The 19,250-nt window shown below is 44.0% G+C and overlaps 1 long non-coding RNA gene and 1 pseudogene across 2 annotated transcripts in view; one reads left to right on the forward strand and one right to left on the reverse strand.

Annotated features, from left to right (window-relative positions):
- The window catches only part of LOC307181401 (protein-L-isoaspartate O-methyltransferase domain-containing protein 2-like), an 898,150-nt pseudogene that overhangs the window by 317,102 nt on the left and 561,798 nt on the right, over positions 1–19,250 (reverse strand). The gene's annotated exons all lie outside the window — the stretch shown is intronic.
- The window catches only part of LOC307181404, a 452,206-nt gene that overhangs the window by 313,783 nt on the left and 119,173 nt on the right, over positions 1–19,250 (forward strand). The window contains exons 3-4 of the long non-coding RNA XR_013826683.1: positions 968–1,045; positions 12,020–12,101. This is a non-coding gene — a long non-coding RNA (uncharacterized lncRNA). The remainder of the gene's footprint in view (positions 1–967; positions 1,046–12,019; positions 12,102–19,250) is intronic.

Raw genomic sequence — 19,250 nt, forward strand, 5'->3', positions numbered from 1 at the left:
CAATTCTGCCCCGCTTTCAAGTCCTCTTGGCAGCCTTACTTCAGTCTATTTTTGGACGATAGCTGTCATTTATAACTCTGCAGGTTTGTGAATTACAGTGCCCCTGAGCTCCTTTCTTCAACTCGCTTTCTTGTGACCTGGCCGCAACACCGCAGGATGGCTTCAGGCCCTAATCTGGTTCCGGCACGGCACGCTGAGCCTTTGGTTATTTCCTCTTCCTGGTGGGAAATGAGAGTTAAATTTGCCCGTCCAGACACCTCCAGCTAGCCTCTCATTGGTTCTCGCTATTCCTGTTCATCTTCCGCAGAAATTGCAAACTGGGCCAAACAGGAGGTTAAAGGCGCTGACTCTCCAAGTGGGGAGAGTGTTAGTAAAGTGTCTGGAATGTTGCACCCGAGTACCAGGGGAGGAAAACTGAGACATATTTGAACACGTCTCCCGTTCACATGGTTGATCATACTTGGGTTCCACATGCATGTTTTAGCTGAAGGAAGAATACCTTAAACCTGGAGAGTTAAGACCCGTGTAATGGGTACCATGCAATATGACTTCAAAGGGTCTTCATTTGCTCACCGAACCTCTCCAATCCTATCACTGCTGCGTTTATGCCCCTGTACACATGCTTGATTCTCTTTCAGAGACATAGCAATCCATAGGTTTTTAAGATACTTACTAGTCAGGTACATTCTTAGGCGTTTAATATGCGGTGTTGAGTCCATTTCGTTGAGCAAGGAGTAGCTCTTGTCTATTCCATATTTGACTTAAGGAACTTTATCTGTGCTCATTTCAATCTCTGGTTTTATGCAGCACCCCATCTCACCTTTCCCCTTAAGCAAGCATAAGTTGGTTTTCTAAATTTGAGACCCTGTTCTGTTCTGTAATTCAGTTCCTGTGTAGCCAAGTTTACATTCCGTGTATTACTGATATCTTATGATGTTTCTTTCTCTGTGTGACTTACTTCAGTTAGAATCATCATACCTGAATCCACTCATTGTGCTGCTAAGGGCCTGATGACACAGATTTCATTGCTGAGTGATATTGTTTTGTAAGTAAATACCTCAACTTCTTTATCCATTTTTCACTTTCTGCGATGTTGAACTTGTACTGTAAACGAGGTTCTTGTAAACAGAGCCGTTCCAAACTTTGGGGTGGCTGTGTCTTTTTGATTTTAATTTCCCTAAGCTATAGGACCATAAGTGGAAGTGCCCTAGGTTCTGTTGCTTTGTTTTTTAGTTGTTTCAGGAAACACCATTCACTTCTCCCGAGTGGTTGTTGGCAATTTACATCCCGCCCATCAGCATAACAAGGCTCCCAGTTCTCCATGGCCTGTCCTGCCTTTCTGGATTTTACACTTTTTTCAGATGGCCCTTTTGACCGGGGGGAAGTGAGACTTCATTGTAGTGCAGATTTCCTTTGCAAGCTTGCTTGGTTGGCCAAAAAGGGCGTATGCGTTTTTTCCTGAATATATTCAGGAAAAAACGCATACGCCCTTTTTGGCCAAGTGCATCATTGTGGACGTTCTGCCTCTTTTCCTATGCTTTCAATGCAATTCCAGTCTACCTCCTGAAATCGGTTTCCTGCAATTCTGCCCCGCTTTCAAGTCCTCTTGGCAGCCTTACTTCAGTATATTTTTGGACGATAGCTGTCATTTATAACTCTGCAGGTTTGTGAATTACAGTGCCCCTGAGCTCCTTTGTTCAACTGGCTTTCTTTTGATCTGGCCGCAACACCGCAGGATGGCTTCAGGCCCTAATCTGGTTCCGGTACGGCACGCTGAGCCTTTGGTTATTTCCTCTTCCTGGTGGGAAATGAGAGTTAAATTTGCCCGTCCAGACACCTCCAGCTAGCCTCTCATTGGTTCTCGCTATTCCTGTTCATCTTCCGCAGAAATTGCAAACTGGGCCAAACAGGAGGTTAAAGGCGCTGACTCTCCAAGTGGGGAGAGTGTTAGTAAAGCGTCTGGAATGTTGCACCCGAGTACCAGGGGAGGAAAACTGAGACATATTTGAACACGTCTCCCGTTCACATGGTTGATCATACTTGGGTTCCACATGCATATTTTAGCTGAAGGAAGAATACCTAAAACCTGGGTAGTTGAAACCCGTGGAATGGGTACCATGCAATATGACTTCAAAGGGTCTTCATTTGCTCACCGAACCTCTCCAATCCTATCACTGCTGTGTTTATGCCCCTGTACACATGCTTGATTCTCTTTTGGAGACATAGCAATCCATAGGTTTTAAGATACTTACTAGTCAGGTACATTCTTAGGCGTTTAATATGCGGTGTTGAGTCCATTTCGTTGAGCAAGGAGTAGCTCTTGTCTATTCCATATTTGGCTTAAGGAAATTTATCTGTGCTCATTTCAATCTCTGGTTTTATGCAGCACCCCAACTCACCTTTACCCTTAAGCAAGCATAAGTTGGTTTTATAAATTTGAGACCCTGTTCTGTTTTGGAATTCAGTTCCTGTGTAGCCAAGTTTACATTCCGTGTATTACTGATATCTTATGATGTTTCTTTTTCTGTGTGACTTATTTCAGTTAGAATCATCGTAGCTGAATCTACTCATTATGCTGCTACGGGCCTGATGACATAGATTTCATTGCTGAGTGATACTGCATTGTACGTAAGTACCACAAGTTCTTTATCCATTTTTCACTTTCTGCGATGTTGAACTTGTACTGTAAATGAGGTTCTTGTAAACAGAGCCGTTCCAAACTTTGGGGTGGCTGTGTCTTTTTGATTTTAATTTCCCTAAGCTATAGGACCATAAGTGGAAGTGCCCTAGGCTCTGTTGCTTTGTTTTTTAGATGTTTCAGGAAACACCATACACTTCTCCCGAGTGGTTGTTGGCAATTTACATCCCGCCCATCAGCATAACAAGGCTCCCAGTTCTCCATGGCCTGTCCTGCCTTTCTGGATTTTACACTTTTTTCAGATGGCCCTTTTGACCAGGGGGAAGTGAGACTTCATTGTAGTGCAGATTTCCTTTGCAAGCTTGCTTGGTTGGCCAAAAAGGGCGTATGCGTTTTTTCCTGAATATATTCAGGAAAAAACGCATACGCCCTTTTTCGCCAAGTGCATCATTGTGGACGTTCTGCCTCTTTTCCTATGCTTTCAATGCAATTCCAGTCTACCTCCTGAAATCGGTTTCCTGCAATTCTGCCCCGCTTTCAAGTCCTCTTGGCAGCCTTACTTCAGTCTATTTTTGGACGATAGCTGTCATTTATAACTCTGCAGGTTTGTGAATTACAGTGCCCCTGAGCTCCTTTCTTCAACTCGCTTTCTTGTGACCTGGCCGCAACACTGCAGGATGGCTTCAGGCCCTAATCTGGTTCCGGCACGGCACGCTGAGCCTTTGGTTAATTCCTCTTCCTGGTGGGAAATGAGAGTTAAATTTGCCCGTCCAGACACCTCCAGCTAGCCTCTCATTGGTTCTCGCTATTCCTGTTCATCTTCCGCAGAAATTGCAAACTGGGCCAAACAGGAGGTTAAAGGCGCTGACTCTCCAAGTGGGGAGAGTGTTAGTAAAGCGTCTGGAATGTTGCACCCGAGTACCAGGGGAGGAAAACTGAGACATATTTGAACACGTCTCCCGTTCACATGGTTGATCATACTTGGGTTCCACATGCATATTTTAGCTGAAGGAAGAATACCTAAAACCTGGGTAGTTGAAACCCGTGGAATGGGTACCATGCAATATGACTTCAAAGGGTCTTCATTTGCTCACCGAACCTCTCCAATCCTATCACTGCTGCGTTTATGCCCCTGTACACATGCTTGATTCTCTTTCAGAGACATAGCAATCCATAGGTTTTAAGATACTTACTAGTCAGGTACATTCTTAGGCGTTTAATATGGGGTGTTGAGTCCATTTCGTTGAGCAAGGAGTAGTTCTTGTCTATTCCATATTTGGCTTAAGGAACTTTATCTGTGCTCATTTCAATCTCTGGTTTTATGCAGCACCCCAACTCACCTTTACCCTTAAGCAAGCATAAGTTGGTTTTCTAAATTTGAGTCCCTGTTCTGTTCTGTAATTCAGTTCCTGTGTAGCCAAGTTTACATTCCGTGTATTACTGATATCTTATGATGTTTCATTTTCTGTGTGACTTACTTCAGTTAGAATCATCATACCTGAATCCACTCATTGTGCTGCTAAGGGCCTGATGACACAGATTTCATTGCTGAGTGATATTGCTTTGTAAGTAAATACCACAACTTCTTTATCCATTTTTCACTTTCTGCGATGTTGAACTTGTACTGTAAACGAGGTTCTTGTAAACAGAGCCATTCCAAACTTTGGGGTGGCTGTGTCTTTTTGATTTTAATTTCCCTAAGCTATAGGACCATAAGTGGAAGTGCCCTAGGTTCTGTTGCTTTGTTTTTTAGATGTTTCAGGAAACACCATACACTTCTCCCGAGTGGTTGTTGGCAATTTACATCCCGCCCATCAGCATAACAAGGCTCCCAGTTCTCCATGGCCTGTCCTGCCTTTCTGGATTTTACACTTTTTTCAGATGGCCCTTTTGACCGGGGGGAAGTGAGACTTCATTGTAGTGCAGATTTCCTTTGCAAGCTTGCTTGGTTGGCCAAAAAGGGCGTATGCGTTTTTTCCTGAATATATTCAGGAAAAAACGCATACGCCCTTTTTGGCCAAGTGCATCATTGTGGACGTTCTGCCTCTTTTCCTATGCTTTCAATGCAATTCCAGTCTACCTCCTGAAATCGGTTTCCTGCAATGCTGCCCCGCTTTCAAGTCCTCTTGGCAGCCTTACTTCAGTCTATTTTTGGACAATAGCTGTAATTTATAACTCTGCAGGTTTGTGAATTACAGTACCCCTGAGCTCCTTTGTTCAACTGGCTTTCTTTTGAGCTGGCCGCAACACCGCAAGATGTCTTCAGGCCCTAATCTGGTTCCGGTACGGCACGCTGAGCCTTTGGTTATTTCCTCTTCCTGGTGGGAAATGAGAGTTAAATTTGCCCGTCCAGACACCTCCAGCTAGCCTCTCATTGGTTCTCGCTATTCCTGTTCATCTTCCGCAGAAATTGCAAACTGGGCCAAACAGGAGGTTAAAGGCGCTGACTCTCCAAGTGGGGAGAGTGTTAGTAAAGCGTCTGGAATGTTGCACCCGAGTACCAGGGGAGGAAAACTGAGACATATTTGAACACGTCTCCCGTTCACATGGTTGATCATACTTGGGTTCCACATGCATGTTTTAGCTGAAGGAAGAATACCTTAAACCTGGAGAGTTGAGACCCGTGGAATGGGTACCATGCAATATGACTTCAAAGGGTCTTCATTTGCTCACCGAACCTCTCCAATCCTATCACTGCTGCGTTTATGCCCCTGTACACACGCATGATTCTCTTTTGGAGACATAGCAATCCATAGGTTTTAAGATACTTACTAGTCAGGTACATTCTTAGGCGTTTAATATGGGGTGTTGAGTCCATTTCGTTGAGCAAGGAGTAGCTCTTGTCTATTCCATATTTGGCTTAAGGAACTTTATCTGTGCTCATTTCAATCTCTGGTTTTATGCAGCACCCCAACTCACCTTTACCCTTAAGCAAGCATAAGTTGGTTTTCTAAATTTGAGACCCTGTTCTGTTCTGTAATTCAGTTCCTGTGTAGCCAAGTTTACATTCCGTGTATTACTGATATCTTATGATGTTTCTTTTTCTGTGTGACTTATTTCAGTTAGAATCATCGTAGCTGAATCTACTCATTATGCTGCTACGGGCCTGATGACATAGATTTCATTGCTGAGTGATACTGCATTGTACGTAAGTACCACAAGTTCTTTATCCATTTTTCACTTTCTGCGATGTTGAACTTGTACTGTAAATGAGGTTCTTGTAAACAGAGCCGTTCCAAACTTTGGGGTGGCTGTGTCTTTTTGATTTTAATTTCCCTAAGCTATAGGACCATAAGTGGAAGTGCCCTAGGCTCTGTTGCTTTGTTTTTTAGATGTTTCAGGAAACACCATACACTTCTCCCGAGTGGTTGTTGGCAATTTACATCCCGCCCATCAGCATAACAAGGCTCCCAGTTCTCCATGGCCTGTCCTGCCTTTCTGGATTTTACACTTTTTTCAGATGGCCCTTTTGACCGGGGGGAAGTGAGACTTCATTGTAGTGCAGATTTCCTTTGCAAGCTTGCTTGGTTGGCCAAAAAGGGCGTATGCGTTTTTTCCTGAATATATTCAGGAAAAAAACGCATACGCCCTTTTTGGCCAAGTGCATCATTGTGGACGTTCTGCCTCTTTTCCTATGCTTTCAATGCAATTCCAGTCTACCTCCTGAAATCGGTTTCCTGCAATTCTGCCCCGCTTTCAAGTCCTCTTGGCAGCCTTACTTCAGTCTATTTTTGGACGATAGCTGTCATTTATAACTCTGCAGGTTTGTGAATTACAGTTCCCCTGAGCTCCTTTCTTCAACTCGCTTTCTTGTGACCTGGCCGCAACACCGCAGGATGGCTTCAGGCCCTAATCTGGTTCCGGCACGGCACGCTGAGCCTTTGGTTATTTCCTCTTCCTGGTGGGAAATGAGAGTTAAATTTGCCCGTCCAGACACCTCCAGCTAGCCTCTCATTGGTTCTCGCTATTCCTGTTCATCTTCCGCAGAAATTGCAAACTGGGCCAAACAGGAGGTTAAAGGCGCTGACTCTCCAAGTGGGGAGAGTGTTAGTAAAGTGTCTGGAATGTTGCACCCGAGTACCAGGGGAGGAAAACTGAGACATATTTGAACACGTCTCCCGTTCACATGGTTGATCATACTTGGGTTCCACATGCATGTTTTAGCTGAAGGAAGAATACCTTAAACCTGGAGAGTTAAGACCCGTGTAATGGGTACCATGCAATATGACTTCAAAGGGTCTTCATTTGCCCACCGAACCTCTCCAATCCTATCACTGCTGCGTTTATGCCCCTGTACACATGCTTGATTCTCTTTCAGAGACATAGCAATCCATAGGTTTTAAGATACTTACTAGTCAGGTACATTCTTAGGCGTTTAATATGCGGTGTTGAGTCCATTTCGTTGAGCAAGGAGTAGCTCTTGTCTATTCCATATTTGACTTAAGGAACTTTATCTGTGCTCATTTCAATCTCTGGTTTTATGCAGCACCCCAACTCACCTTTACCCTTAAGCAAGCATAAGTTGGTTTTCTAAATTTGAGTCCCTGTTCTGTTCTGTAATTCAGTTCCTGTGTAGCCAAGTTTACATTCCGTGTATTACTGATATCTTATGATGTTTCTTTTTCTGTGTGACTTACTTCAGTTAGAATCATCATACCTGAATCCACTCATTGTGCTGCTAAGGGCCTGATGACACAGATTTCATTGCTGAGTGATATTGCTTTGTAAGTAAATACCACAAGTTCTTTATCCATTTTTCACTTTCTGCGATGTTGAACTTGTACTGTAAACGAGGTTCTTGTAAACACAGCCGTTCCAAACTTTGGGGTGGCTGTGTCTTTTTGATTTTAATTTCCCTAAGCTATAGGACCATAAGTGGAAGTGCCCTAGGTTCTGTTGCTTTGTTTTTTAGATGTTTCAGGAAACACCATACACTTCTCCCGAGTGGTTGTTGGCAATTTACATCCCGCCCATCAGCATAACAAGGCTCCCAGTTCTCCATGGCCTGTCCTGCCTTTCTGGATTTTACACTTTTTTCAGATGGCCCTTTTGACCGGGGGGAAGTGAGACTTCATAGTAGTGCAGATTTCCTTTGCAAGCTTGCTTGGTTGGCCAAAAAGGGCGTATGGGTTTTTTCCTGAATATATTCAGGAAAAAACGCATACGCCCTTTTTGGCCAAGTGCATCATTGTGGACGTTCTGCCTCTTTTCCTATGCTTTCAATGCAATTCCAGTCTACCTCCTGAAATCGGTTTCCTGCAATGCTGCCCCGCTTTCAAGTCCTCTTGGCAGCCTTACTTCAGTCTATTTTTGGACGATAGCTGTCATTTATAACTCTGCAGGTTTGTGAATTACAGTGCCCCTGAGCTCCTTTGTTCAACTGGCTTTCTTTTGAGCTGGCCGCAACACCGCAAGATGGCTTCAGGCCCTAATCTGGTTCCGGTACGGCACGCTGAGCCTTTGGTTATTTCCTCTTCCTGGTGGGAAATGAGAGTTAAATTTGCCCGTCCAGACACCTCCAGCTAGCCTCTCATTGGTTCTCGCTATTCCTGTTCATCTTCCGCAGAAATTGCAAACTGGGCCAAACAGGAGGTTAAAGGCGCTGACTCTCCAAGTGGGGAGAGTGTTAGTAAAGCGTCTGGAATGTTGCACCCGAGTACCAGGGGAGGAAAACTGAGACATATTTGAACACGTCTCCCGTTCACATGGTTGATCATACTTGGGTTCCACATGCATGTTTTAGCTGAAGGAAGAATACCTTAAACCTGGAGAGTTGAGACCCGTGGAATGGGTACCATGCAATATGACTTCAAAGGGTCTTCATTTGCTCACCGAACCTCTCCAATCCTATCACTGCTGCGTTTATGCCCCTGTACACACGCATGATTCTCTTTTGGAGACATAGCAATCCATAGGTTTTAAGATACTTACTAGTCAGGTACATTCTTAGGCGTTTAATATGGGGTGTTGAGTCCATTTCGTTGAGCAAGGAGTAGCTCTTGTCTATTCCATATTTGGCTTAAGGAACTTTATCTGTGCTCATTTCAATCTCTGGTTTTATGCAGCACCCCAACTCACCTTTACCCTTAAGCAAGCATAAGTTGGTTTTCTAAATTTGAGACCCTGTTCTGTTCTGTAATTCAGTTCCTGTGTAGCCAAGTTTACATTCCGTGTATTACTGATATCTTATGATGTTTCATTTTCTGTGTGACTTACTTCAGTTAGAATCATCATACCTGAATCCACTCATTGTGCTGCTAAGGGCCTGATGACACAGATTTCATTGCTGAGTGATATTGCTTTGTAAGTAAATACCACAACTTCTTTATCCATTTTTCACTTTCTGCGATGTTGAACTTGTACTGTAAACGAGGTTCTTGTAAACAGAGCCATTCCAAACTTTGGGGTGGCTGTGTCTTTTTGATTTTAATTTCCCTAAGCTATAGGACCATAAGTGGAAGTGCCCTAGGTTCTGTTGCTTTGTTTTTTAGATGTTTCAGGAAACACCATACACTTCTCCCGAGTGGTTGTTGGCAATTTACATCCCGCCCATCAGCATAACAAGGCTCCCAGTTCTCCATGGCCTGTCCTGCCTTTCTGGATTTTACACTTTTTTCAGATGGCCCTTTTGACCGGGGGGAAGTGAGACTTCATTGTAGTGCAGATTTCCTTTGCAAGCTTGCTTGGTTGGCCAAAAAGGGCGTATGCGTTTTTTCCTGAATATATTCAGGAAAAAACGCATACGCCCTTTTTGGCCAAGTGCATCATTGTGGACGTTCTGCCTCTTTTCCTATGCTTTCAATGCAATTCCAGTCTACCTCCTGAAATCGGTTTCCTGCAATGCTGCCCCGCTTTCAAGTCCTCTTGGCAGCCTTACTTCAGTCTATTTTTGGACAATAGCTGTAATTTATAACTCTGCAGGTTTGTGAATTACAGTACCCCTGAGCTCCTTTGTTCAACTGGCTTTCTTTTGAGCTGGCCGCAACACCGCAAGATGTCTTCAGGCCCTAATCTGGTTCCGGTACGGCACGCTGAGCCTTTGGTTATTTCCTCTTCCTGGTGGGAAATGAGAGTTAAATTTGCCCGTCCAGACACCTCCAGCTAGCCTCTCATTGGTTCTCGCTATTCCTGTTCATCTTCCGCAGAAATTGCAAACTGGGCCAAACAGGAGGTTAAAGGCGCTGACTCTCCAAGTGGGGAGAGTGTTAGTAAAGCGTCTGGAATGTTGCACCCGAGTACCAGGGGAGGAAAACTGAGACATATTTGAACACGTCTCCCGTTCACATGGTTGATCATACTTGGGTTCCACATGCATGTTTTAGCTGAAGGAAGAATACCTTAAACCTGGAGAGTTGAGACCCGTGGAATGGGTACCATGCAATATGACTTCAAAGGGTCTTCATTTGCTCACCGAACCTCTCCAATCCTATCACTGCTGCGTTTATGCCCCTGTACACACGCATGATTCTCTTTTGGAGACATAGCAATCCATAGGTTTTAAGATACTTACTAGTCAGGTACATTCTTAGGCGTTTAATATGGGGTGTTGAGTCCATTTCGTTGAGCAAGGAGTAGCTCTTGTCTATTCCATATTTGGCTTAAGGAACTTTATCTGTGCTCATTTCAATCTCTGGTTTTATGCAGCACCCCAACTCACCTTTACCCTTAAGCAAGCATAAGTTGGTTTTCTAAATTTGAGACCCTGTTCTGTTCTGTAATTCAGTTCCTGTGTAGCCAAGTTTACATTCCGTGTATTACTGATATCTTATGATGTTTCTTTTTCTGTGTGACTTATTTCAGTTAGAATCATCGTAGCTGAATCTACTCATTATGCTGCTACGGGCCTGATGACATAGATTTCATTGCTGAGTGATACTGCATTGTACGTAAGTACCACAAGTTCTTTATCCATTTTTCACTTTCTGCGATGTTGAACTTGTACTGTAAATGAGGTTCTTGTAAACAGAGCCGTTCCAAACTTTGGGGTGGCTGTGTCTTTTTGATTTTAATTTCCCTAAGCTATAGGACCATAAGTGGCAGTGCCCTAGGCTCTGTTGCTTTGTTTTTTAGATGTTTCAGGAAACACCATACACTTCTCCCGAGTGGTTGTTGGCAATTTACATCCCGCCCATCAGCATAACAAGGCTCCCAGTTCTCCATGGCCTGTCCTGCCTTTCTGGATTTTACACTTTTTTCAGATGGCCCTTTTGACCGGGGGGAAGTGAGACTTCATTGTAGTGCAGATTTCCTTTGCAAGCTTGCTTGGTTGGCCAAAAAGGGCGTATGCGTTTTTTCCTGAATATATTCAGGAAAAAAACGCATACGCCCTTTTTGGCCAAGTGCATCATTGTGGACGTTCTGCCTCTTTTCCTATGCTTTCAATGCAATTCCAGTCTACCTCCTGAAATCGGTTTCCTGCAATTCTGCCCCGCTTTCAAGTCCTCTTGGCAGCCTTACTTCAGTCTATTTTTGGACGATAGCTGTCATTTATAACTCTGCAGGTTTGTGAATTACAGTTCCCCTGAGCTCCTTTCTTCAACTCGCTTTCTTGTGACCTGGCCGCAACACCGCAGGATGGCTTCAGGCCCTAATCTGGTTCCGGCACGGCACGCTGAGCCTTTGGTTATTTCCTCTTCCTGGTGGGAAATGAGAGTTAAATTTGCCCGTCCAGACACCTCCAGCTAGCCTCTCATTGGTTCTCGCTATTCCTGTTCATCTTCCGCAGAAATTGCAAACTGGGCCAAACAGGAGGTTAAAGGCGCTGACTCTCCAAGTGGGGAGAGTGTTAGTAAAGTGTCTGGAATGTTGCACCCGAGTACCAGGGGAGGAAAACTGAGACATATTTGAACACGTCTCCCGTTCACATGGTTGATCATACTTGGGTTCCACATGCATGTTTTAGCTGAAGGAAGAATACCTTAAACCTGGAGAGTTAAGACCCGTGTAATGGGTACCATGCAATATGACTTCAAAGGGTCTTCATTTGCTCACCGAACCTCTCCAATCCTATCACTGCTGCGTTTATGCCCCTGTACACATGCTTGATTCTCTTTCAGAGACATAGCAATCCATAGGTTTTTAAGATACTTACTAGTCAGGTACATTCTTAGGCGTTTAATATGCGGTGTTGAGTCCATTTCGTTGAGCAAGGAGTAGCTCTTGTCTATTCCATATTTGACTTAAGGAACTTTATCTGTGCTCATTTCAATCTCTGGTTTTATGCAGCACCCCATCTCACCTTTCCCCTTAAGCAAGCATAAGTTGGTTTTCTAAATTTGAGACCCTGTTCTGTTCTGTAATTCAGTTCCTGTGTAGCCAAGTTTACATTCCGTGTATTACTGATATCTTATGATGTTTCTTTTTCTGTGTGACTTACTTCAGTTAGAATCATCATACCTGAATCCACTCATTGTGCTGCTAAGGGCCTGATGACACAGATTTCATTGCTGAGTGATATTGTTTTGTAAGTAAATACCTCAACTTCTTTATCCATTTTTCACTTTCTGCGATGTTGAACTTGTACTGTAAACGAGGTTCTTGTAAACAGAGCCGTTCCAAACTTTGGGGTGGCTGTGTCTTTTTGATTTTAATTTCCCTAAGCTATAGGACCATAAGTGGAAGTGCCCTAGGTTCTGTTGCATTGTTTTTTAGTTGTTTCAGGAAACACCATTCACTTCTCCCGAGTGGTTGTTGGCAATTTACATCCCGCCCATCAGCATAACAAGGCTCCCAGTTCTCCATGGCCTGTCCTGCCTTTCTGGATTTTACACTTTTTTCAGATGGCCCTTTTGACCGGGGGGAAGTGAGACTTCATTGTAGTGCAGATTTCCTTTGCAAGCTTGCTTGGTTGGCCAAAAAGGGCGTATGCGTTTTTTCCTGAATATATTCAGGAAAAAACGCATACGCCCTTTTTGGCCAAGTGCATCATTGTGGACGTTCTGCCTCTTTTCCTATGCTTTCAATGCAATTCCAGTCTACCTCCTGAAATCGGTTTCCTGCAATTCTGCCCCGCTTTCAAGTCCTCTTGGCAGCCTTACTTCAGTCTATTTTTGGACGATAGCTGTCATTTATAACTCTGCAGGTTTGTGAATTACAGTGCCCCTGAGCTCCTTTCTTCAACTCGCTTTCTTGTGACCTGGCCGCAACACCGCAGGATGGCTTCAGGCCCTAATCTGGTTCCGGCACGGCACGCTGAGCCTTTGGTTAATTCCTCTTCCTGGTGGGAAATGAGAGTTAAATTTGCCCGTCCAGACACCTCCAGCTAGCCTCTCATTGGTTCTCGCTATTCCTGTACATCTTCCGCAGAAATTGCAAACTGGGCCAAACAGGAGGTTAAAGGGACTGACTCTCCAAGTCGGGAGAGTGTCAGTAAAGCGTCTGGAATGTTGCACCCAAGTACCAGGGTACGAAAACTGAGACATATTTGAACACGTCTCCCGATCACATGGTTGATCATACTCTAGGTTCCACATGCATGTTTTAGCTGAAGGAAGAATACCTTAAACCTGGGTAGTTGAAACCCGTGGAATGGGTACCATGCAATATGACTTCAAAGGGTCTTCATTTGCTCACCGAACCTCTCCAATCCTATCACTGCTGCGTTTATGCCCCTGTACACATGCTTGATTCTCTTTCAGAGACATAGCAATCCATAGGTTTTAAGATACTTACTAGTCAGGTACATTCTTAGGCGTTTAATATGCGGTGTTGAGTCCATTTCGTTGAGCAAGGAGTAGCTCTTGTCTATTCCATATTTGACTTAAGGAACTTTATCTGTGCTCATTTCAATCTCTGGTTTTATGCAGCACCCCAACTCACCTTTACCCTTAAGCAAGCATAAGTTGGTTTTCTAAATTTGAGTCCCTGTTCTGTTCTGTAATTCAGTTCCTGTGTAGCCAAGTTTACATTCCGTGTATTACTGATATCTTATGATGTTTCATTTTCTGTGTGACTTACTTCAGTTAGAATCATCATACCTGAATCCACTCATTGTGCTGCTAAGGGCCTGATGACACAGATTTCATTGCTGAGTGATATTGCTTTGTAAGTAAATACCACAAGTTCTTTATCCATTTTTCACTTTCTGCGATGTTGAACTTGTACTGTAAACGAGGTTCTTGTAAACACAGCCGTTCCAAACTTTGGGGTGGCTGTGTCTTTTTGATTTTAATTTCCCTAAGCTATAGGACCATAAGTGGAAGTGCCCTAGGTTCTGTTGCTTTGTTTTTTAGATGTTTCAGGAAACACCATACACTTCTCCCGAGTGGTTGTTGGCAATTTACATCCCGCCCATCAGCATAACAAGGCTCCCAGTTCTCCATGGCCTGTCCTGCCTTTCTGGATTTTACACTTTTTTCAGATGGCCCTTTTGACCGGGGGGAAGTGAGACTTCATAGTAGTGCAGATTTCCTTTGCAAGCTTGCTTGGTTGGCCAAAAAGGGCGTATGGGTTTTTTCCTGAATATATTCAGGAAAAAACGCATACGCCCTTTTTGGCCAAGTGCATCATTGTGGACGTTCTGCCTCTTTTCCTATGCTTTCAATGCAATTCCAGTCTACCTCCTGAAATCGGTTTCCTGCAATGCTGCCCCGCTTTCAAGTCCTCTTGGCAGCCTTACTTCAGTCTATTTTTGGACGATAGCTGTCATTTATAACTCTGCAGGTTTGTGAATTACAGTGCCCCTGAGCTCCTTTGTTCAACTGGCTTTCTTTTGAGCTGGCCGCAACACCGCAAGATGGCTTCAGGCCCTAATCTGGTTCCGGTACGGCACGCTGAGCCTTTGGTTATTTCCTCTTCCTGGTGGGAAATGAGAGTTAAATTTGCCGGTCCAGACACCTCCAGCTAGCCTCTCATTGGTTCTCGCTATTCCTGTTCATCTTCCGCAGAAATTGCAAACTGGGCCAAACAGGAGGTTAAAGGCGCTGACTCTCCAAGTGGGGAGAGTGTTAGTAAAGCGTCTGGAATGTTGCACCCGAGTACCAGGGGAGGAAAACTGAGACATATTTGAACACGTCTCCCGTTCACATGGTTGATCATACTTGGGTTCCACATGCATGTTTTAGCTGAAGGAAGAATACCTTAAACCTGGAGAGTTGAGACCCGTGGAATGGGTACCATGCAATATGACTTCAAAGGGTCTTCATTTGCTCACCGAACCTCTCCAATCCTATCACTGCTGCGTTTATGCCCCTGTACACACGCATGATTCTCTTTTGGAGACATAGCAATCCATAGGTTTTAAGATACTTACTAGTCAGGTACATTCTTAGGCGTTTAATATGGGGTGTTGAGTCCATTTCGTTGAGCAAGGAGTAGCTCTTGTCTATTCCATATTTGGCTTAAGGAACTTTATCTGTGCTCATTTCAATCTCTGGTTTTATGCAGCACCCCAACTCACCTTTACCCTTAAGCAAGCATAAGTTGGTTTTCTAAATTTGAGACCCTGTTCTGTTCTGTAATTCAGTTCCTGTGTAGCCAAGTTTACATTCCGTGTATTACTGATATCTTATGATGTTTCTTTTTCTGTGTGACTTACTTCAGTTAGAATCATCATACCTGAATCCACTCATTGTGCTGCTAAGGGCCTGATGACACAGATTTCATTGCTGAGTGATATTGCTTTGTAAGTAAATACCACAACTTCTTTATCCATTTTTCACTTTCTGCGATGTTGAACTTGTACTGTAAACGAGGTTCTTGTAAACAGAGCCTTTCCAAACTTTGGGGTGGCTGTGTCTTTTTGATTTTAATTTCCCTAAGCTATAGGACCATAAGTGGAAGTGCCCTAGGTTCTGTTGCTTTGTTTTTTAGATGTTTCAGGAAACACCATACACTTCTCCCGAGTGGTTGTTGGCAATTTACATCCCGCCCATCAGCATAACAAGGCTCCCAGTTCTCCATGGCCTGTCCTGCCTTTCTGGATTTTACACTTTTTTCAGATGGCCCTTTTGACCGGGGGGAAGTGAGACTTCATTGTAGTGCAGATTTCCTTTGCAAGCTTGCTTGGTTGGCCAAAAAGGGCGTATGCGTTTTTTCCTGAATATATTCAGGAAAAAACGCATACACCCTTTTTGGCCAAGTGCATCATTGTGGACGTTCTGCCTCTTTTCCTATGCTTTCAATGCAATTCCAGTCTACCTCCTGAAATCGGTTTCCTGCAATTCTGCCCCGCTTTCAAGTCCTCTTGGCAGCCTTACTTCAGTCTATTTTTGGACGATAGCTGTCATTTATAACTCTGCAGGTTTGTGAATTACAGTGCCCCTGAGCTCCTTTCTTCAACTCGCTTTCTTGTGACCTGGCCGCAACACTGCAGGATGGCTTCAGGCCCTAATCTGGTTCCGGCATGGCACGCTGAGCCTTTGGTTAATTCCTCTTCCTGGTGGGAAATGAGAGTTAAATTTGCCCGTCCAGACACCTCCAGCTAGCCTCTCATTGGTTCTCGCTATTCCTGTTCATCTTCCGCAGAAATTGCAAACTGGGCCAAACAGGAGGTTAAAGGCGCTGACTCTCCAAGTGGGGAGAGTGTTAGTAAAGCGTCTGGAATGTTGCACCCGAGTACCATGGGAGGAAAACTGAGACATATTTGAACACGTCTCCCGATCACATGGTTGATCATACTCTAGGTTCCACATGCATGTTTTAGCTGAAGGAAGAATACCTTAAACCTGGGTAGTTGAAACCCGTGGAATAGGTACCATGCAATATGACTTCAAAGGGTCTTCATTTGCTCACCGAACCTCTCCAATCCTATCACTGCTGCGTTTATGCCCCTGTACACATGCTTGATTCTCTTTTGGAGACATAGCAATCCATAGGTTTTACGATACTTACTAGTCAGGTACATTCTTAGGCGTTTAATATGCGGTGTTGAGTCCATTTCGTTGAGCAAGGAGTAGCTCTTGTCTATTCCGTATTTGACTTAAGGAACTTTATGTGTGCTCATTTCAATCTCTGGTTTTATGCAGCACCCTAACTCACCTTTACCCTTAAGAAAGCATAAGTTGGTTTTCTAAATTTGAGACCCTGTTCTGTTCTGTAATTCAGTTCCTGTGTAGCCAAGTTTACATTCCGTGTATTACTGATATCTTATGATGTTTCTTTTTCGGTGTGACTTATTTCAGTTAGAATCATCATACCTGAATCCACTCATTGTGATGCTAAGGGCCTGATGACATAGATTTCATTGCTGAGTGATATTGCTTTGTAAGTAAATACCACAACTTCTTTATCCATTTTTCACTTTCTGCGATGTTGAACTTGTACTGTAAACGAGGTTCTTGTAAACAGAGGCGTCCCAAACTTTGGGGTGGCTGTGTCTTTTTGATTTTAATTTCCCTAAGCTATAGGACCATAAGTGGCAGTGCCCTAGGCTCTGTTGCTTTGTTTTTTAGATGTTTCAGGAAACACCATACACTTCTCCAAGTGTCTGTTGGCAATTTACATCCCGCCCATCAGCATAACAAGGCTCCCAGTTCTCCATGGCCTGTCCTGCCTTTCTGGATTTTACACTTTTTTCAGATGGCCCTTTTGACTGGGGGGAAGTGAGACTTCATTGTAGTGCAGATTTCCTTTGCAAGCTTGCTTGGTTGGCCAAAAAGGGCATATGCGTTTTTTCCTGAATATATTCAGGAAAAAACGCATACGCCCTTTTTGGCCAAGTGCATCATTGTGGACGTTCTGCCTCTTTTCCTATGCTTTCAATGCAATTCCAGTCTACCTCCTGAAATCAGTTTCCTGCAATTCTGCCCCGTTTTCAAGTCCTCTTGGCAGCCTTACTTCAGTCTATTTTTGGACGATAGCTGTCATTTATAACTCTGCAGGTTTGTGAATTACAGTGCCCCTGAGCTCCTTTCTTCAACTCGCTTTCTTGTGACCTGGCCGCAACACCGCAGGATGGCTTCAGGCCCTAATCTGGTTCCGGTACGGCACGCTGAGCCTTTGGTTATTTCCTCTTCCTGGTGGGAAATGAGAGTTAAATTTGCCCGTCCAGACACCTCCAGCTAGCCTCTCATTGGTTCTCGCTATTCCTGTTCATCTTCCGCAGAAATTGCAAACTGGGCCAAACAGGAGGTTAAAGGCGCTGACTCTCCAAGTGGGGAGAGTGTTAGTAAAGCGTCTGGAATGTTGCACCCGAGTACCAGGGGAGGAAAACTGAGACATATTTGAACACGTCTCCCGTTCACATGGTTGATCATACTTGGGTTCCACATGCATGTTTTAGCTGAAGGAAGAATACCTTAAACCTGGAGAGTTAAGACCCGTGTAATGTGTACCATGCAATATGACTTCAAAGGGTCTTCATTTGCTCACCGAACCTCTCCAATCCTATCACTGCTGCGTTTATGCCCCTGTACACATGCTTGATTCTCTTTCGGAGACTTAGCAATCCATAGGTTTTTAAGATACTTACTAGTCAGGTACATTCTTAGGCATTTAATATGCGGTGTTGAGTCCATTTCGTTGAGCAAGGAGTAGCTCTTGTCTATTCCATATTTGACTTAAGGAACTTTATCTGTGCTCATTTCAATCTGTGGTTTTATGCAGCACCCCAACTCACCTTTACCCTTAAGCAAGCATAAGTTGGTTTTCTAAATTTGAGACCCTGTTCTGTTCTGTAATTCAGTTCCTGTGTAGCCAAGTTTACATTCCGTGTATTACTGATATCTTATGATGTTTCTTTTTCTGTGTGACTTACTTCAGTTAGAATCATCATACATGAATCCACTCATTGTGCTGCTAAGGGCCTGATGACACAGATTTCATTGCTGAGTGATATTGCTTTGTAAGTAAATACCACAACTTCTTTATCCATTTTTCACTTTCTGCGATGTTGAACTTGTACTGTAAACGAGGTTCTTGTAAACAGAGCCGTTCCAAACATTGGGGTGGCTGTGTCTTTTTGATTTTAATTTCCCTAAGCTATAGGACCATAAGTGGAAGTGCCCTAGGTTCTGTTGCTTTGTTTTTTAGATGTTTCAGGAAACACCATACACTTCTCCCGAGTGGTTGTTGGCAATTTACATCCCGCCCATCAGCATAACAAGGCTCCCAGTTCTCCATGGCCTGTCCTGCCTTTCTGGATTTTACACTTTTTTCAGATGGCCCTTTTGACCGGGGGGAAGTGAGACTTCATTGTAGTGCAGATTTCCTTTGCAAGCTTGCTTGGTTGGCCAAAAAGGGCGTATGCGTTTTTTCCTGAATGTATTCAGGAAAAAACGCATACGCCCTTTTTGGCCAAGTGCATCATTGTGGACGTTCTGCCTCTTTTCCTATGCTTTCAATGCAATTCCAGTCTACCTCCTGAAATCGGTTTCCTGCAATTCTGCCCCGCTTTCAAGTCCTCTTGGCAGCCTTACTTCAGTCTATTTTTGGACGATAGCTGTCATTTATAACTCTGCAGGTTTGTGAATTACAGTGCCCCTGAGCTCCTTTCTTCAACTCGCTTTCTTTTGAGCTGGCCGCAACACCGCAGGATGGCTTCAGGCCCTAATCTGGTTCCGGTACGGCACGCTGAGCCTTTGGTTATTTCCTCTTCCTGGTGGGAATGAGAGTTAAATTTGCCCGTCCAGACACCTCCAGCTAGGCTCTCATTGGTTCTCGCTATTCCTGTTCA

The sequence above is a fragment of the Stenella coeruleoalba genome (genome assembly GCF_951394435.1).
Source record: "Stenella coeruleoalba genome assembly, contig: scaffold_65, whole genome shotgun sequence".
NCBI lineage: Eukaryota > Metazoa > Chordata > Mammalia > Artiodactyla > Delphinidae > Stenella > Stenella coeruleoalba.